Below are 15,531 nucleotides of genomic sequence, written 5' to 3'. Positions count from 1 at the left end.
AGATCTTGAGATAGGAAGGTGCACCTTTAATCTGGGCCACGCCTTCTGCTGGAAGCCTGCTTGCCCTCACCTTGCAACACATCCATTCCCTCAGTGGAGCCTACTTCTTTGGGACTCCAGCATATACAGAAGACCAGCTGAGACACCCAGCCTCGTACGACAGATCATTCTTTGATTTTCCATTCCTAGATAGGCATTGTTGGGTTAGTTGGACTGCAGCCTATAAGCCATTTCATATATATATATATATATATATATAGATAGAGAGAGAGAGAGAGAGAGAGAGAGAGAGAGACTGAGGGATTCATTCCATAAATTCTGTGACTCCAGAGAACCCTAATATAGTTTTTGTTTGTTTGTTTGTTTTGAGACAGGGTTTCTATGTGTAGCCTGGCTGTCCTGGAACTCTCTCTGTAGACCAGGCTGGCCTCGGACTCACAGATCAGCCTGCCTCTGCCTCCCAAGTGCTGGAATTAAATGAGTGCACCACCACCACCTAGCTCTAATTTTTTGAAGTTTTAATTTTATATATGAGTGTGTGTATGTGCAAGTGCCAACAAACAAGAGGCCAGAAGGCATTTGATTCCCTGCACTTGGGGTTGTGAGCTGGTTATGGATGCTGAGAACTGAACTCAGGTTTTTTGCAAGAACATGAAGCACTCAATTGCTGAACCATTACTCTTGCTTCAAACCCCTATCTCCTGATTCCAAACATTTCACTGTTTCATTTTGTAACTTAAACTTTTTTGTTTGTTCTTAGGATTGTTTTTGTTTTTCATGTTTATCATCAATAGCTGGAACTGGCCTGGAACTCCTGTTCCTCCATCCTCTGCCTCCACGCCGGGATGACAGCTGTGTGCCACAGTATCTGACTTATAAGACTTATTTTTATTTATTTATTTATTTATTTATTTATTTATTTAGGTTTTTCGAGACAGGGTTTCTCTGTGTAGCTTTGGAGCCTATCCTGGCACTCACTCTGGAGACCAAGCTGGCCTCGAACTCACCGAGATCCGCCTGCCTCTGCCTCCTGAGTGTTGGGATTAAAGGCGTTCGCCACCAATGCCCAGCTCCTGGGTCATTCTTGCCATATTGCAGTTACAGACCTCCTGTAGGGGCAGAGTTTGGAATATCAATGTGTATTTATAAAGGTTTTCTTGTCCCCTGAGCAAATCTTGAGATTTGCTGTGAGCCCATTGTTTCTGTTGTTAGACAGACAGCGGTGTGTCATGTACAAGACCTTGGTGGTTTTCTGGCGATTGTCTTCATAGATCTGTGATTCTATTTCTTTCTCAACATTTTAGTTAGTATAGGTAATTTGACTTTGAAGTCCCATTACTGTGTCATTCCCCACAGGTTCTTTCTCTGCCCCTTTATTTTGTAGTACTAGCAACCTCCAGCGCCTCCTGCATGCCCTGCCACTCCCATCCACTTCAGGGTTGGCCTGGAACTCACTATGTATCCCAGGTTATCCTTGATCTCACCATCTTCCTTCTTCAGCCTCCTGAGGGCTGGAATTAATCATAGCTGTGCCTGGACTCCTTTCAGATCAGTTTAATCTTTCCCCCTCCCTTTTGCCCATCACTCTAAACTCTACTTTTGCTTCAGAAGAAATATATTTGCTAACCTTTTGCCCCTAGTAAAGCTCCAATGATTGAAAATACAGAACCAATCCTATTTCATCCGTGAGGAAAATGAGGAGAAGTGACCCTGGTCCCTACCTCTGTTTTGAGATCCTAAAGGCAGAGATCAACAGATGAGAGGCCTAGGAGTTGCCCTGTAGGTATACAGTTGTCTTCATAGGAAAGTGCTCATTTGAAGTGTGAGAAGGCTGTGGGCTGAGCAGGTGAGCCCATTTTCTCTTGGCCACAGCTTATACACAGGTACTCCCATGCCTGGTATTCAGCCAGAAAGTCCAGATGACCCTGGTGAGCTTCTCTGTAACTGAGATGGCAGGAGCTGGAAGCCCAAAGACTGCAGTCTACATTCTCTACCCAGAATCAGGAGCAGGTGAACTTTCATGATAGATGTGGAGCTCTTTTTTTTTTCTTAAAGATTTTTTATTTATTATGTATACAATATTCTGCTTCCATTTATATCTGCACACCAGAAGAGGGCACCAGATCTCGTAACGGATGGTTGTGAGCCACCATGTGGTTGCTGGGAATTGAACTCAGGACCTCTGGAAGAGCAGTCAGTGCTCTTAACCTCTGAGCCATCTCTCCAGCCCATAATGTGGAACTCTTTAAATGTTCAATTGTATATTGCTAAGAACACTACTGGAGGCTTACTTCTGGTAAGGGTTAGATTTGGTATCTTGCATCTTTCTGTAATATTAGAGCCCCTGCTACTGTGAAGTAAAACTGGATAAATTCTGACACAGCTGAACAGAGATTCCATTGACTGGCTTCTGGGCAACTCAGGCCATTGGGGACAACTTAGATTTTGCAAATGCTGTGATAGATGGGATAGGAGGCTGGGGGGTGGAGACATAGCTCAGCAGTTAACAGCTCTTGCTGCTTTTCCAGAGGTCCTGAGTTTGGCTCCTAACACCCACATCAGACAACTCACAACAGCCTGTAACTCCAGTTGCAGGGTGTCTGACACCCTCTTCTGAGAACACACACACACACACACACACACACACACACACACACACACAGAGAGCCATTATTAGCAGGCCCTTGAAGCTTTCTGAGCCCCTGGTCTAATCTGTATAGCATGGATTTCTTGGCCTGCAGATTCACTCTTTCTTCCCAGCCAGAAGTAAGACCTTTGTACATGGTAATAGGGAGCTTTACAGTTTATATCCCAGTGCAATAGGAAAAAGTTGGAACTGTTTACATTGGTGACATTCATAAACTGGCATTTTAAAAGTTTTTATTGTTTTTATTTAAATATAATAGTTTTATTAATTCTTTGAGAATTCCATATGTACAGACAATTTATTTTGGTCATATTCACACTCCACACACATACACTAAAAGGCCCTTGTTATTGCTAGGCATGCCTGTCTGAGATGCCAGCTCTTATGAGTCTAGTGAAAAGGGAGTTTTCATGAGTTCCCAGCCTGGGCCTCTGCTGGAGACCAGCACTGCTTTGTCATTTTTTTTTTTTTTTTTTTAAGTGTGGAGGTCTGCAGGCTTGTTTTGTTTCAGCCTCCTGCATAGGTAACATACAGGTCTTACTCAGCTGTCATGTTATTTATTTAGTTATTAAGACAAGGGAGGCGGGGGTTGTTGGTGGGGAACATGGGAAGATGGGAGGGCTAGGAAGAACTTCAAGAAAATAAAATGATATGAGATATAACAAATCAAGGTAAAAGAGAGGGAAAATTCAAAAAAAAAGAAAAGAAAAAGAAAAAAAAGACAAGGTCTCACATATCTCAGACAAGCCTGGAACTTTCTAAGTACCTGAGAAAGACTTTTTTTTCCCCCGAGACAGGGTTTCTCTGTGGCTTTGGAGGCTGTCCTGGAACTAGCTCTTGTAGACCAGGCTGGCCTCGAACTCACAGAGATCCACCTGCCTCTGCCTCCCGAGTGCTGGGATTAAAGGCGTGTGCCCAGCCGACCCTGAATTCTTGATCCTTCTGTCTATACCTCCCAAATGCTGGGATTACAGGCATGTGCCACTTACCATATCTAGTTTTATAGTTTTTTCATAAAATGGACTTAAAAATTTAACCTTTATTTTTATTTTATGTGTTTGGGTGTTATCATTATGTAGATCTTGTTTAGGTAATCAGATTGCTGAAACTTCATGGGTGTAGCTTCCCTGTTATGTTGAGAAGACACTACCAAGCAGCAGGTGTCCTTGTCTTCTGGCTTCCACAATCTTTCTGCCTCCTCTTCTGCAAAGTTCCAAGAGCTTTAAGTGCAGGGATTGTGTTGTAGCCTGGGCCCCTGTTCTCCAAGCTCTGTCCAGCTGTGGGTCTCTACAGTAGCCCTCTTCTGCATAGAAAGAAGCTACTTTGAAGATGGGTGAGTGCTGCACTGACCTGTGGGTGTAAGGATAGCCATTTAGGACTATATTTATTTAGGAAAATGACAGCAGTAGTTTCTCTTCTGGGGTATATGACTTCTCTAGCCAAATTGGCTATAGCAAGCATGAATTCCCTCTTACCTTAAAGACATTAAATCCAATTAGACAGCTGTTGGTTAGTCCCAAGGGAAAAAATGCCATATCACCACTGGGGATGTCTTGCAACGTTGCTCATTGTTGTGGTTCTTAGGCTTAACAACCAGGTAAGAGTACTGATTTCGTGCACAGCATCTTCTAATACTATGAGAGCCAGTCCTCAGGAAAGAGGTTTCTGGGTCAGTTCTGCCTTGATTCCTCCAAGTCCTGTGGCAGAAGTGTATGGTGTCTTCAGGAATAGGGTCTTACCTTTAAGTTCTGGGAGATAACCAAGGGCCATGACAATAACCTATATTGTTTTGAGAGTTTGGATTTCCCACCCCCACAAGCAATTTCCTTAGAAACAATAAAGGCTATGATGAGATTTCTAGCAAATTATTATTATTATTAGTAGTAGTAGTAGTAGTAGTAGTAGTATATAAGACAGGATCTCACCCTATACCTTCAGACTGGAAATTCTCTTAGATAGCCAAGGATGACCTTAAACCCTCCTGATTCTTCTGCCTCTACTTCCAGAGGCTGGAATTTCAGAAGGCCTACAATGCCCAGCTTAGTTCAAATTCTACTTTGTTTTGTTCTAGTTTCGAGACAGGGTCTCACTATGTAGACCAGACTGGCCTTGAACTCACATATATTCAGCTGCCTCTGCCTTTCCAGTGCTGCATTTAAAGGTTTGCACCACCAGACTCAGCTCAGTTCAAATTTGTAGAGTCTCTGTCTTCATTCAACCCCAAATGATAATCTAGGTCTCTCTCTCTCTCTCTCCTTCCCTCCCCACCTCTGTCTCCCTCTCTCCCCTCTCAGTTTTCAACACAGGGTTTCTCTGTGGGAGGTCCTAGCTGTCCTGAAACTCACTTTGTAGACCAGGCTGGCCTTGAACTCACTGAGATTCACAGCCTCTACATTCCAAGTGCTGGGATTAAAGGTGTGAGCCACTACCACCTGGCTTAATCTAGGTCTCTTTATTTAGAGTATAGTTCATGGACTATCATCAAATCACCTGAAAGTTTGCTAGAGTACAATTTCAACCTGTGCCAGATCCAGATCAAAATGTGTATTTCCATAGCCTTGCAGGGTGATTCCTGTTTATGGTAAAGTTTGAAAAGAATTAATCCATGCTGGGTTGGTGGTACACGCCTTTAATCCCAGCACTCGGGAGGCAGAAGCAGGCAGATCTCTGTGAGTTCGAGGCCAGCCTGGTCTCCAGAGAGAGTCCCAGGATAGGCTCCAAAGCTACACAGAGAAACCCTGTCTCGAAAAACCAAACCAAAACAAAAACAAAAATAAAATTAATCCAGTGAGCTAAGGGTTTCTCTTCCCTCCCCCTCCCAGTGGATTGGAATATTTTTTAAACATTTCTGTGTTTCAATACAGTGCTGCTGTTAACATATTGGGTGCAATAACACAGGGTTGTGAGTAGTTGTTGAGGTAAGGGTTGACTCTCGTGTTGTGTTGTTTTTCGGCATCATCCCTGCCTGGCCTCTAATTATTAGATGTGGGTAGCATCTCCTCCTAGACCAGTTGCAACTCTAAAACGTCTCCAAGTTAGTCATTATTACACTTCTTAAAATTTCTTTTGAAAAAATATTTATTCAATTTATTTTATATGTGCTTTTTCAGCATGTGTATCTATGCACCGAATATGTACTTGTGGAGGTCAGAAGAGGGCATTGGATTCCCCTGGATCAGGAGTTATAGATGATTATGAAGCACTGTGTGGGTTCTGGGAAACAAAGCCAGGTCCTCTCAAGAGGAACAAGAGCTCTTAACCACTGAGCATCTCTCTAGCCCCTCGTTATTACACTTTTTTTTTTTTTTGAAACAGGGTCTCTCTCATAGCTTTGGTAGTACTGAAGCTATTATACTTTCTATTGCTTATCTTCATTTTGACCCACCTATAATGTGCTCTGATTCTGACATTGGCAGACAATGCTGTGGGCTTTTTTTCTGTTTGGTTTTTGGCATTAGGGATTGAACCTAGGGCATTGTGCATTCTGGGCAGGTGCTCTCCTGCTGAGCATAGCCTTAGTCCTTTTTAAAATTAACTAATACTTAAATTTATTTATTTGGATGTTAGAAATAGGGTCTCACGTAACTCAGGGTGGCCTTTCTTTTCTTTTCCCTTTTTCCAGCTCAAGGCCAATTTTAATAGAATTTAAAAAGAAAAGCCCCTAGGGCAGGGAAACTGTAGTTCCTACCAGCTGCTTCTGATCCCATTGCAGGAGGAGAATGGGGAAGGTAAAGAGCCATGAATTAAGCTGGCATAGAGGTCAGACAGTCAGAGGACAAGCAGCCATGTGATGGTGGAGGAGCTCTAGAAAGAGTATGGAGCCCAAGGGATCAGAACAAGTATCTCAAGCTCTGGCCAGCATCTGGAAGAGAAGAGCTGTGCTTCTCTGATGCAGGCCTCCAAACAACAGCTCAGCCCAGGAAACCTCACAGGGCTTGGGGGGACTGCCTCTTTTTTATTTTTCTTTTTTCTTTTTTGAGAAACGGTCTTACTATTTTGCCCTGACTGGTCTGAAACCCATTATGTAGATCAGGTTAGGCTTGAACTCATAGAGATTGACCTGCTTCTGGCTCCTTAATTAAACAGTTGCACCACTGGGCCTGGCTGGCCTGAACCTTTACACATAGTTGGTTTTGAACTCTTGATCTTCCTGCCTGGATCTCCCAAGTGCTAGGATTACAGTGTCAACACAATGCTGGCTTTTTAAAATTATTATTAAAGGTTCATATTTTGTATTTATCTATCAATCAATCTATTGGGAGAAGGCATGCCATACCTTGCATACAGAGTTTAGAGGACAACTTTTTTTTTTTTTTTTTTTTTTTTTTTGGTTTTTTGAGACAGGGTTTCTCTGTGTAGCTTTGGAGCCTATCCTGGCACTCGCTCTGGAGACCAGGCTGGCCCTGAACTCACAGATCCGCTTACCTCTGCCTCCCGAGTGCTGGGATTAAAGGCATTCGTCATCAATGCCCGGCTTAGAGGACAACTTTTAAGAGTTGGTTCTTACTCCAGGCTCTACTATAGAGCTATATTAATGAAAACAATTTGGTATTGGCATAAAAACAGACAGGTAGACAAATGGAATCAAACTGAAGACCATGGTATCAATCCACACACCTATGAACACCTAATTTTTGACAAAAAAGCTAATATAAAATGGAAAAAAGAAAACATATTCAACAAATGGAGCTGGTATAACTGGCTGTCAACATGTAGAAGATGCAAATAGATCCGTATCTATTGCCATGCATCAAAAACCTCAATATAAATCTATCCACACTGAACCTCGAAGAAGAGAAAGTGGGAAATACATTTAAACTCATAGGCACAGGAAACCACTTCCTAAATAAAACACCAGTATCCAGACATTGAGAGCAACAATTAATAAATGGGACCTCCTGAAACTGAGAAACTTCTGTAAAGCAAAGAACACAGTCAACAAGACAAAATGGCTCCCTACAGAATGGGAAAAGATCTTCACCAACCCCACATCTGACAGATGGCTGATCTCCAAAATATACAACGAACTTGAGAAATTAGACATCAAACTACCAAATAATCCAATTAAAAAAAACGGGATACAGATCTAAACAGAGAATTCTCAACAGAACAATCTCAAATGGCAGGAAGACACTTAAGGAAATGCTCAATATCACTAGTCCATCAGGGAGATGAAAATCAAAACCACTCTGAGATTCCATCTTACACCAATCAGAATGGCAAAAATCAAAAGCACCAATGACAACTTATGCTGGAGAGGATGTGGAGAAAGGGGAACACTCCTCCATTGCTGGTGTACAGTCGTTGTGGAAACCAATAGGGTGATTTCTCAGAAAATTAGTGATCAACCTACCTCAAGACCCTGCAATACCACTTTTGGGCATATACCCAAAGGAAGCACATTCATAGCACAAGGACATTTGCTCAACTATGTTCATAGAAACATTATTCGTAATATCCAGATCTTGGAAACAGCCTAGATGACCCTCAACTGAAGAATGAATAAAAAAATGTGGTACATTTACATAATGGAGTAAGACTCAGTGGTAAGAAACAATGACATCTAAAATTCACAGGCAAGGGCTGGAGAGATGGCTTAAGAGTGCTGACTGCTCTTCCAGAGGTCCTGAGTTCAATTCCCAGCAACCACATGGTGGCTCACAACCATCTGTTATGAGATCGGGTGCCCTCTTGTGGTGTGCAGAAATACATGGAAGCATAATGTTGTATACATAATAAATAAATAAAATATTTTAAAAAAAATTCACAGGCAAATGGACAGATCTAGAAAAACTATCCTGAGTGAGGTAACCCAAAACCAGAAAGACAAATATAGTATGTACTCACTCATAAGTGGATACCAGAAGATACCCAGCCTATAATCCACAACCCCAGAGAAGCTTGAACCCTCTTCCAGAAACAGATGGAAGCAGATGCAGAAATCCACAACTAACAGTTGGGCAAAGCTCCTGGAGTACAATCGAAGTGAGGAAGTAGCAATAATATAAACAAAGGAGTCAAGACCATGATGGTGAAACCCACAGAATCAGCTGACCTGAGCTAGTGAGAGATCACTGATTCTGGTCTGACAAATGGGAACCTGTATAAGACTGAACTAGGTGACAATCGTGAGACTGGGACAATATATGAGGCCACTGGCAGTGGGTCCAAGATCTAACACTAAAGCACAAACTGACTTAGTGGAGCCCATTCTATAAGGAGAGATACCTTGCCCATTTTAGACACAGGGGTGTGGGGGTGGAGACGTGCCTTGGGCTTGCCTCAATGAGATGAAGGGATAGACTTAGTAGACTTCCTAGGGGAGGCCTTACCCCCTCTGAGGAGCAGATGGGAGGCAGGGGTGGGGATGATGGGGGAGAATAAGGAGAGAAGGGAGAGGGAACTGGAATTGGAATGTAAAAAATAAATTAATTTAAAAAACTAAGAGTTGATCCTTTCCTTCCATCATGTGGGTTTATGAATGTAACACAGGTTGTCAAGGTTTGTAACAAGCACCTTTACCCACAGACTCATCTTTCCAATGTAAGTTTTGTTTGGTTTTGGTTTTTCAAGACAGTGTCTCTGTGTAGTCCTGGGATTCAATCTATAGACCAGGCTGGCCTCAAACTCAAGAGATTCACCTGCCTCTGCCTCCTGAGTCCTGGGATTAAAGGCTTGTACCATCACTGCTCAGCTGCCAACATGTGCGTGCGTGCGTGCGTGCGTGCGTGAGTGTGTGTGTGTATGGTGTATGTGTTTGTGTGTGTGTAAATCAGAGAACAATTGTGGGAGTGGGTCTTTCTACATATGAGTTCAGGGATCAAGTTCAGGTCTTCAGGCTTGGTGCAAGGTGCTTTTACTGGCTGAGTCAGCTTGCCAGTCCTTAAGTTTTCATTTTTGAAATGTGGTTAGCCAGGTGTTGGTGGCGCACGCCTTTAATCCCAGCACTCAGGAGGCAGAGGCAGGCAGATCTCTGTGAGTTCCAGGCCAACCTGGTCTACAGAGCAAGTTCCGGGACAACCTCCAAAGCAATACAGAGAAATCCTGTCTTGAAAAAACAAAAAAAAAAATACTTTGCCCAGTTGACCTTTAACCTTTGATAACTTCTGCCTCAGCTTCCTGTCTACTGAGCTGTGTCAACATAAAAACCACAGCTCCCATCTTAAAGGAAATAAAAGATGGTTTATTCTGGAGGCGTTTTGAGTGGCCATGGCCTAGTACACAGATTTCAGTTACCCCAAATTCCGTGTTCCAATGTGGAAGCAGTTTCATAGCTTTATAGAACAAAGTAAGTCATGAGTCAAGGCAAATTTAAAATACATTAGTGGATACATCAGAGAGATGGTTGCAGCAAGATGGGGGAAGCTTTTCTAAAGAACCAAGATGCTATCTGATGACATCATCGGCATTTTGGGTTGGTCTAAGCCAGTAGTCTGCTAATGATTTTTGTTTGTTTGAGACAAGGTTTCTCTGTGTAATAGTCCTGTCCTGACTGTCCCGGAACTCAGTTTGTAGACCAGGCTGGCCTTGAACTCACTGAGATCTGCCTGCCTCTGCCTCCCAAGTGCTGGGATTAAAGATGTGTACCACCATCCAGCTTCTGCTATGTTTAATAGATTCCAGTTTTTATCTACTAGTCACAAGATGTTAGTTCCTATGCAGAAGTAGATAAGGAACGGCCATTCTGGAGACTAAAGCTAGCCTAACATAAGGTAATTACCCTCTGAACCTGTAACATTCCAGTCTCTCCACAATACTCTCCACAGTACTGAAATTCTGCTCAGTCAACCAGTCTCTGCAGGCATAGCTTGATTTTACTCACAGTTGGGATCACAGATGTAAACCACCACTGCTTGGCTAGAAACGTTCTATTGATTTGTTTTGAGATAGTCTCAAGGTTGTTCATAATACAATGCTCAACTACTGACTTCTCCTTTGGGGGTGAGATGGTCCCTGCATCTAGAAATACTGAAAAAATGGGGAATGTTTGTTTACACCTGTAATCATAAATTAGGGCAGAGGGGGATGGGGGACCAGATGGGTCTATGCAGCAAGTTCCAGGCTAGCAAGGATTACTGGTGGCACACAACCTAAATCCCAGCATCCAGGAGGCAGAGGTACACACAAGGCCAGCCTGGTCTACACATCGAGTTCCAAGATCCAGATCTACATAGAGAGACCCTGTCTCAACAACAACAGAAGGTCAAAGCAAGCCATCATCCCTTTGTTCAAATTCCTAATCTTTTATTCCCTGATCTAAAAGGCTTACTTGCCAGTCATGGTGGCATGTACTGGAACTCTCAGTACTGGGGAAGCTGAGGAAGGAGGCTTATAAATTTGAGGTCAGTCTAGTCTATTTAGAGAGCTCTAGGCCAACCTGGACTATATAGCAAGACCTGTTTCTTTTCTTTTGGGGGGGGTGAGTCGGGTGGGTGAGAGGTGGTGTGTGTGTGTGTGTGTGTGTGTGTGTGTGTGTGTGTGTGTGTGTGTTGAGGTTCAAGACAGGGTTTCTCTGTGGCTTTGGAGACTGTCCTGGAACTAGCTCTTGTAGACCAGGCTGTTCTCAAACTCACAGAGATCGCCTGCCTCTGCCTCCCGGGTGCTGGGATTAAAGGTGTGCGCCACCACTGCCCGTCTGAAAAAAAATTTTTTTTTCCTCATTCAATCTCCAGTACTGCAGGAGAAAACCAGCAGGGAATCAGAGGTGTATCTCAGTTATTAGCATGCTTACCTAACACGCAGAAAGTCCTGGGTTCTGCTGGGCTGTGATGGAGCACACCTTTAATCCCAGCACTTGGGAGTTCAAAGCCAGCCAGGTCTACAGAGTGAGTTCCAGGACAGGCTCCATAGCTACAGAGAAACCCTGTCTAGAAAAGAAAAGAAACAGAAAAAGAAAGTCCTGGTTCCATTCCCAACAATATATAATCTGGGTATAAAAGTGAACACCTGTAATACCAGCATTTGGGAGGCAGAAGCAGAAGATCAGAAGTTCAAGGTCATCCTTGGATACATGTAGAATTGGAGGTCAATTGGGGATAGTGAGACCTTGTTGCAATAAATCAAAACTAAACAAAATGGGAGCTGAAGAGTTGGCTTCAGTTAAGAGCACTCTGACTCTTCCTTTACAGGCACCCACAGGGCAGCTCATAACCATCTAAGAAATCCCAGGGCCAGGGATCCTCTGTGGGTCCTGGACATGAACAAGCTACATGGAACATGCAGGTACATCCATACACATGAAATAATATTAAAAAAAATTTTAAAGTAAAACACAAATGCACATGTACCCACTCCCACACATGCATACATCCACATGAACATATACAAAATGAAATCACCAGGTGCTGCACATCCCTGTGACCTTAGTGTTTTGGAAGCTGAGATAAGAGATCAAGGCTATCCTGGCCTACACCATGAGTACATAGTGAATTACAGACCAGCTTGGTCTGTGGAGCAAGACTTTGTTTTAAAAGGGTGTGTGTATATGTATGAAAAGGTTAATACTGCAACTAAAATCAAAGTATTCTATAACTTTAATCCTATAATTTGTGTATTCCTCAAAAAAGTTCAGAGCCTGAAGTTAAAATTAGAATGCTGTGGCATCAATAGAGTGCTTGCCCTTACTTTGATTTCTAACAATATACATGGATAGCTTGGTGTAGTGGCTGCCTGTAATTCCAGCACTGCAAGGATAAGGCAGGAGGATTATCCAGGGCTACATAGAGTCACTGTCTCAACAAAACCAGCCAAACAAAAAATGATCATTCTATCCCAATTCAGTGGCAAACACCTTTAACCACATCACTCCAGAGACAGAGGTGGGTATATCTCTGAGAGTTTGAGACCCTGTTTCAAAAGAACAAAAACAAACAAAATACAAGGTCATTTCCAGGCAATGGAAGACATTGTGTCAAAACTGATAGCATCTTTTAGGGGACACTTTGGCAGTATCTAGCAAAACAAATATGCATGGCCTTTGACACTATAATTCCACATTTAGGACTTTAACCTAGAGATAGTCCATATTTGTGCCAGAAGATAAGTGTATGGGATTACTAGCTGCAGCCTTGTTTGTCACAGGAAAAACAGGAAATAGCTTAATTATCCACTGTGCAGAAACTGTTGAATTATTTATGGCATTGAAAAGATGGGCAAGAGATGGCAAAGTGGTCCATACCCAGAATCCCAGCAGTAGGAGGTGGGGGTAGGAAGATCAAAAGTGGATTTAAGGCATGTCTGGGCTACATGAGACCATCTTTTTTTTTTTTTTTTTTTTTGGTTTTTCGAGACAGGGTTTTTCTGTGTAGCTTTGGAGCCTAGCCTGGAACTCACTCTGGAGACCAGGCTGGCCTCGAACTCCGACTGCTCTGCCTCCCAAGTGCTGGGATTAAAGGCGTGCACCACCAACGCCCTACATGAGACCATCTTACAGGGGTATGTGTGTGCTACAGAGTTCTATGAACAAGGCTGAAGTGGACTAGACACACAATTGCTTCTGGGTAAGAAAACGGATGGGAGAAAGGCAGATGTAGGGGAGTTTTACTTTGACTATTATTTTGCCACTGTTAACATTATTAACCATGATCAAATATAGTTTAATTTTTAAATTTCAGGCTAGCTCCAAACTTCTGTGGCAATCTTCTTGCTTCAGCCCCCTGAGCTTTGGGGTTAAAGGCATGTACCACCTTATTTGGAAAATACTATTTTTGTTGTTGTTTTGTTTTTGAGACAGGGTCTCACTATGTAGCTCTCTCTGGCTGGTCTGGAACTCTATGTAGATTAAGTTGGCCTTGAGCTCACAGAGATCTGTCTGTATCTGCCTCCCCAGTGCTGGCATTAAAGGTTTGTGCCACAAAAAACGGACTGTTTTTCCAAAGGGCATATACTTGTAATCCCAGCCAGCACTAAAGACATAAACAGGAAAATCTTTAGTTCAAGGTCAGGCTGTGCAAGGTCAGACCCTGTATGTAAAAGAAAGACACTGTTAACTATTTAGCAGCATATGGTGGCACTAGGGAGGCAGAGGCAGAATGATCACTGACAGTTCTGGACCAGCCAGCGCTATACATCAAAAAAAAAAAAAAAAAAAAAAATCAACTCAGTGAAGTCCTCTGATTCCTTACTTGTGCTGTGCCAAGTGTCCCCAGATCCAAACAAACAAAAAATCTGGAGTAGTATGAGACTGGAGTGGGAGTTCCTGCAATAGTTACTCATGGAGCTATAAAGAATTCAATAAAACATCGCACAAAATGTCTTCCATACCTATTGGATAGTAGGTACTCAGTCTACTTCCAAACCCATATCCTTGGCGTAGGACTGATTCTAACCATTGAAGGTAATGAAAACTTAGAGACAGTTTCAGCTGTGTTCTGAATATTTGTTTTTGTATATGGAGATAGCATCTTCTGTCTCTAGTTGATATTCAATTTACTCTGTAGCTGAGGATGGCCTTGCATTCTTAATATTCCTGCCAGTGCATGTTGTTGACTTAATATATCATCAGTTCTCCTCTGTTTTTTCCTGGAGACAGTTTCTCTGTGTAGCCCTGGCTGTCCTGGAACTCTCTGTAGACCAGGCTGGTCTCCATCTCAGAGATCTGCCTGCCTCTGCCTCTGGAGTGCTCGCATTAAAGGTACGTGCAAGCCGGGTGGTGGTGGCGCACGCCTTTAATCCCAGCACTCGGGAGGCAGAGGCAGGTGGATCTCTGTGAGTTCGAGACTAGCCTGGTCTACAAGAGCTAGTTCCAGGACAGGCTCCAAAGCCACAGAGAAACCCTGTCTCAAAAAAAAAAAAAAAAAAAAAAAAAAAAAAAAAAAGGTACGTGCTATCACTGCCAGGCGTCAGGCTGTTTTAACTAGGGCCAATCAGCAAAGCTGACCCTGCACTTGGGAGCCATGTGCTTGACTTTCATAGACTGTACTGAAGATGAAGTGTGCAAGGTGAAACAACCAAAAAGAAAAACTGAGCGTGGCAGATTAAAGGCGCCAAAATTGAAAGAAATTGGCACGGATTACAGTCTGTATGTGTGGTTAAACTAGTAACAGGGATTTAATCACCGCGTTCTAACTTTTAGGATGGACTTCTGGTTGAAGCAGTTTGAAGAGTTAAATTTTTAAGGCAGCTTACCCAATCACTAACTAGCCACCGTTTCCAGGGCCCTGAGATCACATCGCGCCAAAACTGCACGCCCTACATAACACTTCATGGCAACCTATGCACCGGTTATTCTCCCCAGCCGCAGTACCCAAACCCAGGCCTCCACAATGGACCCCAGGCCCAGGGCCTACGATCAGGGACCTACGTGCTCTTTTCCGTCCGGTCCCTCGCCTCCGCCTATCGTGATCCGAGGGGCCCCAGGCCGAGGCCCCTGAAGTTGGCGGGAGCCCGAGGGGGCGGGCCAACAGAGAACGGGAAAAGCCGAGCAAAGAGCGGCGCGCGCGAGGCGCTCAAACTCGCGCCGCCTTTAGCTCACGAGCGGGCCCCACCCTCTCCGTCACCAAAGGCGCCCAGCCAATGGGCGAGCCGGACAGGCCGGGCTTGCAAGCGAGGGTCCGGGAGGGGGGAGCCACGCGAGGGGGAAGGGAAGTCGAAGGCGGGCTGCACTTGACTGACAGCTCACTGCAGCCAATCCCCCGTGCGGCTTCTCTGCTCTCTTCTTTGCTGGGCTCTGTTCTACGTCCCACCTTCTCTTCCTCCACCCCCCACCCATCCGACTCACTCCTTTGCGTCCCGCCCCGCCTCCCCTCCCCCACTCTGCGGGCAAATCACTGCTGGAAAGAGGCGGGGGCCGCAGCGGCAGGCTCGTGTGGAGCCTTGAGGCGGAATTGACGGGCGCTCGGACCAATAAGAGGTAGGCTGGTGGCGCGGCTGTGGCCGGGGCTGAC

At 44.0% G+C, this 15,531-nt stretch overlaps 1 long non-coding RNA gene across 4 annotated transcripts; it reads right to left on the bottom strand.

Annotated features, from left to right (window-relative positions):
- Nucleotides 1-3,188: 3,188 nt before the first annotated feature.
- Nucleotides 3,189-15,133, bottom strand: LOC103159996. Of its 4 annotated transcripts, none has more exons than XR_003479650.2 (4): nt 14,949-15,133; nt 11,379-11,514; nt 4,123-4,395; nt 3,189-3,997 (listed from the first exon to the last, which is right to left on the bottom strand). It is a non-coding gene; the product is annotated as an uncharacterized LOC103159996 (long non-coding RNA). The 4 variants fall into 4 exon arrangements; XR_003479653.2 differs by having other exon boundaries at nt 4,123-4,344; XR_003479651.2 differs by having other exon boundaries at nt 11,379-11,510.
- Nucleotides 15,134-15,531: the final 398 nt, after the last annotated feature.

This window comes from Cricetulus griseus, assembly GCF_003668045.3.
Source record: "Cricetulus griseus strain 17A/GY chromosome 1 unlocalized genomic scaffold, alternate assembly CriGri-PICRH-1.0 chr1_1, whole genome shotgun sequence".
NCBI classification, from domain to species: domain Eukaryota; kingdom Metazoa; phylum Chordata; class Mammalia; order Rodentia; family Cricetidae; genus Cricetulus; species Cricetulus griseus.
The sequence above is the reverse complement of the archived record's forward strand: the minus strand, read 5'-3'. Positions and strand labels throughout refer to the sequence as shown.